Genomic DNA, 10,557 nt, shown 5'->3' with positions numbered 1-10,557 from the left:
CTGAAAGCCTTCTTTTTTACGTGGTGCTGCCTAAAATGACCGATTCTCCTCGAGCGCTTAGTGACCTTTTGTGAAAGGGAAGATGTGAAATCATCTCCAGCTAATAAACATGTGACACTGTAACTAAAGAGCCCTGTTTAATTTGGTCAGTCTTTATAACGTGTTCCCCACGTATCACATACTGCTGTGTGTCGCTGTAAGTGGACTGTTTTTATATAGCGCTTTTCTGCTTCTACTTCACCAAATCACACACAATCACACAAGCACTGTTTTCCATGCTAACAAGTACTAACAATGAATGAATGAATGAATGAATGAATGCATCAGAGAGCAACTGGGAGTTCAGTATGTTGCCCCAGGATATATATGCTACAGATTAATGTAAAATGTAAGATGACTTGAAAAGATTAACCCACAAATCTGTCATCTGAAGTTGGAATGCATGGAGAAAAAAGACAAACCAAAATAAATCACTTTGAACAGGATTAAATCCAAGTGACACACGTGTTCTTACTGCACATGTGCTAGCAGTGCTTTAGCATGTCTGCTCCTAGCTCCCAGTATTCAAAGCCCAGGCAGCTAGCTTTAACCTCTCAGAATAACAACTCAAAACTGTACTGTTTAACATTTACTCATTTCATTGTTACACTGCAGAGCTGCTGGTTGTGACAACGAACAGCAGAGCAACACCAGCATGATGATGACTGGACTGTAAGATGCTTCACTTTTACTGCTTCAAAGCACTCAAATAAGCCCAGCTCTGATCGTTAGGATTAGGTTTGGACAGCATGTTAGCCTGAAGAACTTTGTAGCTTCATGCATGTTTTTGTTTTGTTTGTTCCCAAAAGCCTACGACAGTAATAAATTAACCAAAATTACGCATTTCCAAGACGCAGCTCTTGATCTGTTGAGGAGAGATCACATGATCTTGATATGATATTTTCCATATGTTGACAATGCACAGCACAATTTTAAGAGTCAGAACTTTGAATTTAAAAGGCTTTTTGTCCGTTTTCAACCAATAAATCATGAAGCTGATATTGAAGACCGTAATGGATGTAAGCTAACATTTAATGGGTAGTTACCATGACCCCAATCTAAAATCCTTTATCAGAATTAATTCAAAACAATGGTTTACATAGACACACACAGACACACACAGACACACATGGAGGTAATAACATTAATGATCTTCTTATAGTCCTCAGGTCCAAATTAAACAATATTACAGAATAAGCACATGTTCCCATAGCAACAGACACAATATTAGGTTTGACCAGTGGAGCGCACTGTGGCTCCCTCTGCTGGTAATAACGGATTGGAGTGACCTACTTCAGAATGACTTCACACTGTGTTGAATGTGTCGGTGAATGTTTGCATTACTTTCCTGTGCTATGCAACATATTCTGTTCTGGGCTGGCCCACGTGGGTTTAATAATACCAAAACAATATCAGCTGATAAATACTGAACAACAACCGGATGGACAAGTGTGATATTTGTTATAACTGGATGGACTGAGCTGCACAACAGCAGCATGACTGCATTAGCATTCACAGCTCAGGTGCCAATGTTTCAGTTGTGCTTTCTCCAACTGGAACATTTGCATATGAGAAACAATATTCATCATTTCCTGACAGTGGAAGCTTAAACATCTGGTTTGTAAATACCTGACAGTAAAATCATAATTTTACTGTCATCAGCATTTGTAAACCCTTTCGTTCTGATACGGTGTCTGTTGTGATATTTTGATACCATGGTAGCATTTACAGGATATTGTTTTATAGTGATATTATACAGGAAAACTGTTACTCAATAAGGCCCATTTACTAGTTGTTTTTCTCTTTCTCTGTGACCCAAGAATTAATGTGTAAGACTCACAGGCTGGTACCCCAAGGTCGAAAATACCACAGAGACGAGACCACTTCCTTACTCCCATCCTCCCTTCCTTATCCTTTAGAAAAGAGCTTGTTAAAGGCCAGGTGGTTTGTTTCAGAATTCACTAATGAAAGAACTCTGTATTCTATGTCTAGGAGTGTATTTTGCTGGGATGATCATAAATTGTAACTGAAGAGATAAACTACACAAAGGATACTTCTTTGCTCAGGAGGCAGGAAGACGTTTCCTTATTTGGTCTGTACCGGTTTGAACTGAGAACATGCTGACACACAAACCTTTTTCCTCTATATAAGCTGTTGTCTGATGAATAAACCTTTGAGTTGATTGTGGGAAAGCAACCTGAACAGTTTCTGTCACTTTGTTCTCCTAACTGCTCCCGACGTCGTAACTAACCCAGCTGAACGGCATACCTGAGTGTTACTTTGAATAATTAGGAGTATTATAAGGAAAGGACAAAACTCTGCTTATCGCTCACGCCACGGAGGAAACCCGGGACGGAAATTTCCTTCAGTGTCCATTCTGATAGTGCCTTTAAACATTTGGGTGCAGTGTGTGAGATGACGAGCATGTAGAAAGCCCTAGAACAATGATGCTAATAAACCAGCTCATCCCGTGTACGCTGCTCTGACCATTTAATGCGTGTGCGACATTAATCCTGTGTGACACGAGTCAGCTCAGACGTCCCCACAGAGTCACGCTGGATATCACTCTCTGTTAGTCGCTCGTGTCATTAAAGAACTATCCACGAGTTTAACGTCATTAATGCAGGTGCCCGTATCACTGGCTTTGGCACACAGCCACCATTATATTTATCAGCAAACACAATGAAACTGTTTGTGCTGTGGCAGGCAGGACGTGGACCCAAATGCAGACATTCGTGCACGGAAAAACAAACTTTGAATCGGCAGCTTTATTTGCTGGAAAAACCCTTCATGATATAACTTACAGAAAACAAAGCAAACACCTAGAGTATAAAACTAAGAACAAAACACTGCGAAACTAGAAGCGTAGAAAAACTGAAACCAGAAACACGGAGCGACTTACAGCACATGAGGAGGTACGACGTGACAAAGGGCAGAGGAAAACACAGGGCTTGAATACAGTAAAGAGGGAAACTGGAGGGAAACACAACTGTAATCTGATTACTTTTTTCAGGTAACGAGTAAAGTAAGGGATTACTATTGCAAAAACGGTAATTAGATTACCGTTACTTTCCCGTAGGAACGCTGCGTTACTAAAACCGTGATTTTTTTGCGAGAATGTCTCATGACAGTGACGTAAGCGAGTGCGACGTTAGTGACAACAGCTGTGTGCAGATCAACAATGGATCACATATCAAGTGCAGAGAGAGTATGAGCGTGCAGCGTTTAAAGCGTGGAAGTACTGACCTTACTTTGAGTTTGATTCCATACAAAGTGACAAAAACATTAGTGTCCGCTGTGCGTGGGAAGAAAACTTCTTTTTACAGCAAAAAAAACCCCTAAACTTCCAACAAGCACCGAGTAGCTACGACGTAATGGGAAACTCACAGAGAAACTCGCGGATTCTTCCACTGACCGCGGCACACCTGCACCAGGGTAAACCTCCGCCTGCCCCACTCCTGCTTTACAGGTGAAAATAGAGCAACAGGACCGCTGAGTCTTTGACTTTATTTATTTTCTGCTGTGTTTTACTTGCATCTATTTGAAAGACTGAGTGTAAACACAAAAAATATTTTATTTTATGTGCTGGAATGTGCAGAAAATAGGTTTAAATGTTAAACTAATTTCTTCCAGTCAGAGAATGTTGCATGTAATTAAATGTTTGCTTGATGCATAAAATTAAAAGATTAAAACTAATAAAACAAGTTTTAAAAAGAGACTTTTCCATTTGATTACATTTTGTATGATGGATTATGCAGAAAAAGTAGAATTGGGCTGAAAGATCTATCGCTTTATCACCTATTCAGGTTGTAAGTCGTGTTTTAAAAAAGTAACTAAGTAATTAATTACTTTTGAAAATAAGTAATCAGTAAAGTAACGGGATTACTTTTTTGGGGAAGTAATTGGTAATTAGTTACTGATTACTTTTTTATTGTACTTGTCTCTCAGGGACACTGAAGCTTGTTGGGGTCATGCCAGTTTTCAGCATGGACATTTTCAGAATCATGTTATTATTTTTATATATTGTCATTATATGGAGAAGCCTAAACAAAACGAGATTAGAAATTGTCACGACCATGTCTGCTGTAAAAGTGTGTGTCCATGGTGATATCCCATAATAAATGTGCTTCATCCTAATCCGAGTGGGTGAGTCCCACCCTGTGAGTCCCACCCTGTGAACACACAGTGGAAATCTGCAGATCCAGACTCCAGGTTAGCTCTTCTATGCTTTTTGTGTTATTTTGAAGTACATTTCTCCTGAAAGTGTTTAGAACTAAAACAAAATTAAGACCAAGTACAGCTAAATATACAATGCAGCAGTTCACTTCGTTTACTTGGTGTTTCTAGTTGTGTAGGTGAATGTGGTTGATGGAGAATAAAGAAACGCTGAGCACCACTCAGGAGTTATGCTTTATTTAAGATCACCACACCTTTATTTGGCAATAATAAATGAGTGAATGTGGATGCAAACAAACTAATACACATAAATAACACGTATGAGGGAAACATCTGTGACTCCACACTGAAGATCGGACCTTTGCACCAGCTGAGAAGTACATCTGAAATCTAAATTCAATTTATTTCCAAAACTAAACAAAATTAAATGCAAAAACAACAAAACTTAAAGTAAAACTGCAGCCAGGTGTGGATGTGGACTCAAATCCTTGAAATTACAGGCTGATCACTGAGTGCACAGTACAGTGTAATCCAGGTTATAATACAGTATCACAGCAACACAGAAACATGCTGACCCTTCATCCTGTTCTCACAGAGTGCATTCAACACATCTCAGAATTCATAACACAGAGATTTAAGCAGCATATTCAGACTTCCCAAAGCATTAACACAGCATCTAAGTGCAGTCTGCGACCTCTGTGACCTCTGATCAGGGGGTGGGGGTGTACATTTTGCACTTTGAGTTGAATTTTTAGTTGCATTTGTTTTCTGTATTTCAGTTTCCAATATGTGGTCAGCAAAAGGCCATTTCTAGCAGTAATAACTGATATATGTGTGAATAATCCGACATTATTATTGTAGGGTCTACCTTACAGTGTTGTTTGATGCTGTATAAATAAAATTGAACTAAATCTCCAACAAAAATCTTTAGATGGACAACACTGATGTATTAATTATCCTGGTAATCTAACCAGGTCTGAGCCATCGTAGGTGGTAGACCTACCTTAACCGTATATTTTGGAGTAAGGCAAACTGAATGTTTTGGGGAGGAAAAAAAAAGAATAGTTGTGACAGGTTTATTAAATTAGGACTATTTTCTTTGTAGCATGGTTGCTACTGCTTCATTTCCACGAGTCACTGACAGTGTATCCAGGGTCAGGGGTCAGACGCCAGTCAGCATTATCTTTGGATTGAAGTCGTCTACTTTCATTCCAGAATTCCAGCTTTCCAGTCAAAAGCTTTTCCAGCTTTTAGCTGTTCCACAAGGGTGTGTATAAAGACTGTATATAAAGATGGGCATAAAAGCTGATGCTGTTCACTACGGCCGTTATTGTTATATTACAGCTTAACTGAAGCCAGTGATGGTTTTGTGGTCAACACCATCTTTTCAGGTGGAGGTTAACATTGCCAGAATATGTGCAGTGCGGTGGAGTAGGCGGTTAACAGCTGGAAGCTGATTGGAGGAGATACATCACCAAAGAGCCAAATGCACTGTTAACATTTGAGCACTAATATTGCTACATGGATTTAAAGGAAAAGATTAACTGAGTGAAAAATCTGAACAACATAGTTCCTTATGTTTATTAGTAACTGGCCAGTGTGTTAATCACACAAGACGGAGCATGTCAATCAAGCACCTAAAAATGGACCTCTGTCTTATTTAAAAAATTACCACCAGCATACTGATCAGAGTGGCTGGTGAAAAATACTCAGTGGGAAAGTTTTTTTGCAGCCTTCTATTAGCAATCTTTCTATTTAAGGTACTTAAAGCTTCGCCTTCAATTTCAAGTTGAAACTATAACACCTAGTGTGGATACAAAGCTAATTATAGTATCTAACAACACCTTCAGCACTTGAAAAGTAGTATTACTTTAACATTGTCATAAAAAGTTGTAAATGTAGGATTAAAATATTAGGAAGGTAGGGCAGAAGGTAAAGAAAAGGTAAGCCAAACTACTATAATCTACTGAGCTGTGGATCTAGCTTCAGGTTGCACAGTGACTCGCAGGTTTAGCTAGGTAGTTTGAGATACTGTAATATAGTTTATTCAGTAATACACTGCAGTGTAGCACAGCTAAAATAAAGTGATCCCAAACAATCTGCTGCATTCCTGTCTGGTGTTGTTCCCCGTGACAGAGAAATCCTGCATCCTGAGCTGACTTGAACGCACCTTTTATCCAAACTAGTGGACGTACTCTGGAGTCATACTGCAGAAGCCAGAGCCACTCATGTGTAAGTCCCATGTGTAAGGAGGATGGATTGGTATGCACTCGTGCACATACGCACACACCACACGGAAATATCAGCTTCTAAAAAACATGGAAAGTTTTCAATAATCTTACCATCACAATATGTTATAAACCTTTTACAAATAAAAGTTTTAAGAATTTATAAGCACTGCTCAGTTCATAAATATATGCAGCAAAAATACAATACGATAAATCTCTCTTTGTAAGAATCAAGACAGGCGATAAAAATCTGTAAAAATATTGACTAGATCTTGTGGTCAGAGCTGTGACGAGCCCTCGCCTCCATAACTGTGGAGCCATACAGGGTTTGGCCAGGTTGTATCACTCCAAGAGAAGCGTGTTTGTCTGGGGATGATTATAAAGCTCAAACAGCACGGGGACACGGCCGTGCAAACGTTTGTTTCAGCTTGAGATCTTTCATCCATTTTATAGATGGAAGTTGTTGGTGAGGCATTAGCTACAAGCTATCTGGCAACATATTCGAATAACTGTTGTCCTCTTTTAACTTTTTCACTTCTCTTCAGTTCCATTGCACAGTAATCCTTTTCCTGAGATACATCTTTGTTCCTTATTTGTTTTACTTCAGGATGAAACACAGGCTCTATGATGTCCATTTTTTGTATGATGGTGTGAAGTTAACCTAAACTAATTAACTTATCTACAGTCTAGATAAGAGTAGACTCCGTCCTTATACCTTGGACTCTCGGGGGATAGCTAGGCTCATGATGGAAAAAAGCCTGTGGCACACACAACAACACAGGTTGCAGAGCAGAAATTACACATTTTCTTTTGGTTCCTAAAGTAAAAAGGCTGTAGGCCAACTACTGAGAGGATGAAAACAATACAGTGTGGATGCCAAAGGCAAACTATTAATGTTTAAAACTAAAGGGGGAGGATCCATCATGCAAGGGCAAGTTTCCCTTTATGAGCTGCTCTCATCGAGATCATGCAGCCACTTAACAGAAGCTACTTAAACTGTTTAAAACACTAACAGCTTTCCTCAAAATTGACACGTGTGCCAATAAGGGCCTAAAGGAAGGTAGAGTGTATATTTAACACACTGATCAGAACCTGTGCTAACAGCTGACCTTCATCAAAGAAGCAAAAGTAGCTCTTTAGGAAACCTGGGACATCCAAACTGTTTGGATCAATGGCTCATTGTAACACTTCATTAAGGCAGTGATTTTCAAAGTTTGGCGTGGCACCTTTAAAATACATGAACTGTTATTGTGAAGAAAACAACATGCAACATCTTGTCTGCATCTCTGCAATGCATAGCTACAATATTTTCACATATAAAGTCATTAAAATCGAGCATGTGACTGCCAAGAAGTAAAATTGAAAATCACTGCATTCGAGTCAGTCATTCACATAAAACAGATGTCAATAAATAGTTCTACTAGTGCCTTAGCTCAGCCATATCTAGTTATCAAAGTGCTGTAAATATCATATATCGAGGAGAAAATCACAAATGTTAAAATGTGAAAATTCACATTAAATATCACATGTTAAAACCAGTGGGATTAGCATGACTGCAGATTAAGACTTATATATACTTATGTTTGTTATACAGTTTTAGGTAATCTGTCCACAGGAATTATTATATAAAGGAAAAAGTGACGTTACAGGCAGGTCCAATGTGTCGGACTCTTTTAGATAGTCTGACTTTTAAAGCCACTGAGACATTGTGAGAAAACCAGCTCAGGTAAATTACTGAAATCATTGAAACCGAGAAACAGTTCTCTTCTTCTGTGGTGTCCAGGTGAAAAACCCACATTTGAGCTATAACCCATAGCTCTGACAAATGTTGTAAAACACATTGGCTGCCGATACAAGGGACTGACTGAGAGCAAAACTAAGGAAGAAACAGGCAGGGGACTTGATTTTGGCTTTTACAATGTCTGACAGCTGAGCAGTACCGTTGCTTACTTCTTCTGATTGGCTAGTAGGGAGGCCTCCCATCGTTGTGCCATGGCATTTTGCTGTCGAGGCACTGAAGAGAGGGAAGGAGGGAACTGGAGGGAGGGGAAGACTCAGCTGAACCACTGGAGCAAAGATGGATGGATGGATGATGGAGGATGGATGGATGGATGGATGGATGGATGGATGAATGGATGGATGAATGAATGATGGATGAATGATGGATGGATGGATGGATGGATGGATGGATGAATGATGGATGAATGATGGATGGATGGATGATGGATGAATGATGGATGGATGGATGATGGATGGATGATGGATGGAGGATGGATGGATGGATGGATGAATGATGGATGGAGGATGGATGATGGATGGATGGATGGATGAATGATGGATGAATGGATGGATGGATGGATGGATGATGGATGGATGATGGATGAATGATGGATGGATGGATGATGGATGAATGATGGATGGATGGATGATGGATGGATGGATGGATGGATGATGGATGGATGGATGATGGATGGAGGATGGATGGATGGATGGATGATGGATGATGGATGGAGGATGGATGGATGGATGGATGATGGATGATGGATGGAGGATGGATGGATGGATGATGGATGGATGATGGATGGATGGACATTAGAGAGAAAGAAAAATGAAGAGAAGATGTAACAGAAATGCTGGATAAAGTGATGCAGGTGTAATGGTTCGATGAAATGAGGTAAATAATGAATATATTTGCTAAATTGTGAACTGGTGAATGAAAGGTGCGATCAATCCAACTGATTGATGAGTCAGAAAGGTAGGGTAAAAAATGAGTGAAACAATGTGTATGACATATACAATGGGTGATGTACAAACGAAAGTCAGAGTGACAGTTTAAACAGCATCATTACATTCTCTGCTATCATGCACTCTATAAACCATTACTTTGAAAATGACCATTTAACTGTTTGACAGCAACTGTATTTTAAAATAAAAGAAAGTTTAGAAATCATTTGTTTGTGGCCACCTTAGAAGCCTGTGGTACATAATCTGCTGATGAAGATAGAATAATCATATTTAAGCATTAAATAATAGTGAAAATTGTTTGAGGCGCATTCATGGTTTAGTCAACTTAGAAAGATGATAAGAGAGGAAGAGCCTAGGTAAAGTAAGCAGTTATTAAAGTTCCTGCATTTAATGCACTTCATATGGGGCAGCTATGAATTATTTTTTCTCTGATGGTTAAAATTTTATTTCTGAAGAATTTCTCGTTAAAGTTAAAAGAAAACCTCAATTTAGCTCTGACTCTCTGTCAGCTCATTTGTATTAGAGGTGTGCATAATGATTTCCAGACTTTGGTGCTGACACAACTTTGTCTTCTACAACAGCTGTAGAGTGCATGCATATGAATGTGTGTGTGAGTCTGCCAACCTTGTGGTCACAAGACAAACTGGATCGCTCTATTTTGCGGGTCCTGGAGGGGGATGACGGGGAGGAGACGCTTCTGTCTGGAACCACTGACACTGGTATCAAAACAGAGGAAGTTCCCACAGCATCATCAGCATATATGAATTAGGGCCTAATTGAGAACTACACAGTCTATAAGACATTTTTCTAACATTTCTTTTCAGATCCGGAAACACTTATAGATGCTTGTTGGGAAATTTTCCCAAGATGTCACCAATCATAAAAAAGGGAGTCCTCATTAAAGCCTTTAGTGGTGAAGCATACATCAAAGGCTGATTTATGTGTCATATTGGTAACAGATTAACACTGTGCTGTTGACCTGTTTGACTTAGCAATTGTTGTTTTCACTCAGCAGTGAAAACTGTTAGTGTTGGCTAACATCATGAACATACGGAGCCCCGCAGGGGACATGGGAGAAAAAAAAATTAAGACGGACTTTTGCGAGATCTCGCACTCAGAAAGAGAAAGAGAAATTTGTTAGAAACTTAAATGTGGACTCTTTTACCTATCTATGCCTAAGCACACGGTCTTACATTCAAACACATTCAAACACTGACTCATTTGAATAAATCTACAATAAAATAAAAGGTTTCTAGTATGTTAGGTTGTGTGCTTCCTACATCATTAGTGTTTTAGTTGTGTGGATGATACATACCGTTGTACGTAACATTATCACTCAGACCCGGAGACACCAAAACAGTATCGTACC

The 10,557-nt window shown here is 39.3% G+C and overlaps 1 long non-coding RNA gene across 1 annotated transcript; it reads right to left on the bottom strand.

Annotated features, from left to right (window-relative positions):
* Positions 1 to 4,445: 4,445 nt before the first annotated feature.
* On the bottom strand, positions 4,446 to 10,557 carry LOC308412642. The gene is made up of 3 exons (XR_013974609.1): positions 10,504 to 10,557; positions 9,813 to 9,904; positions 4,446 to 8,509 (listed from the first exon to the last, which is right to left on the bottom strand). It is a non-coding gene; the product is annotated as an uncharacterized lncRNA (long non-coding RNA).

Source organism: Rhamphochromis sp. 'chilingali' (genome assembly GCF_963969265.1).
Source record: "Rhamphochromis sp. 'chilingali' genome assembly, chromosome: 16".
Lineage (NCBI taxonomy): Eukaryota > Metazoa > Chordata > Actinopteri > Cichliformes > Cichlidae > Rhamphochromis > Rhamphochromis sp. 'chilingali'.
This window is presented reverse-complemented; position numbering and strand designations above follow the sequence as displayed.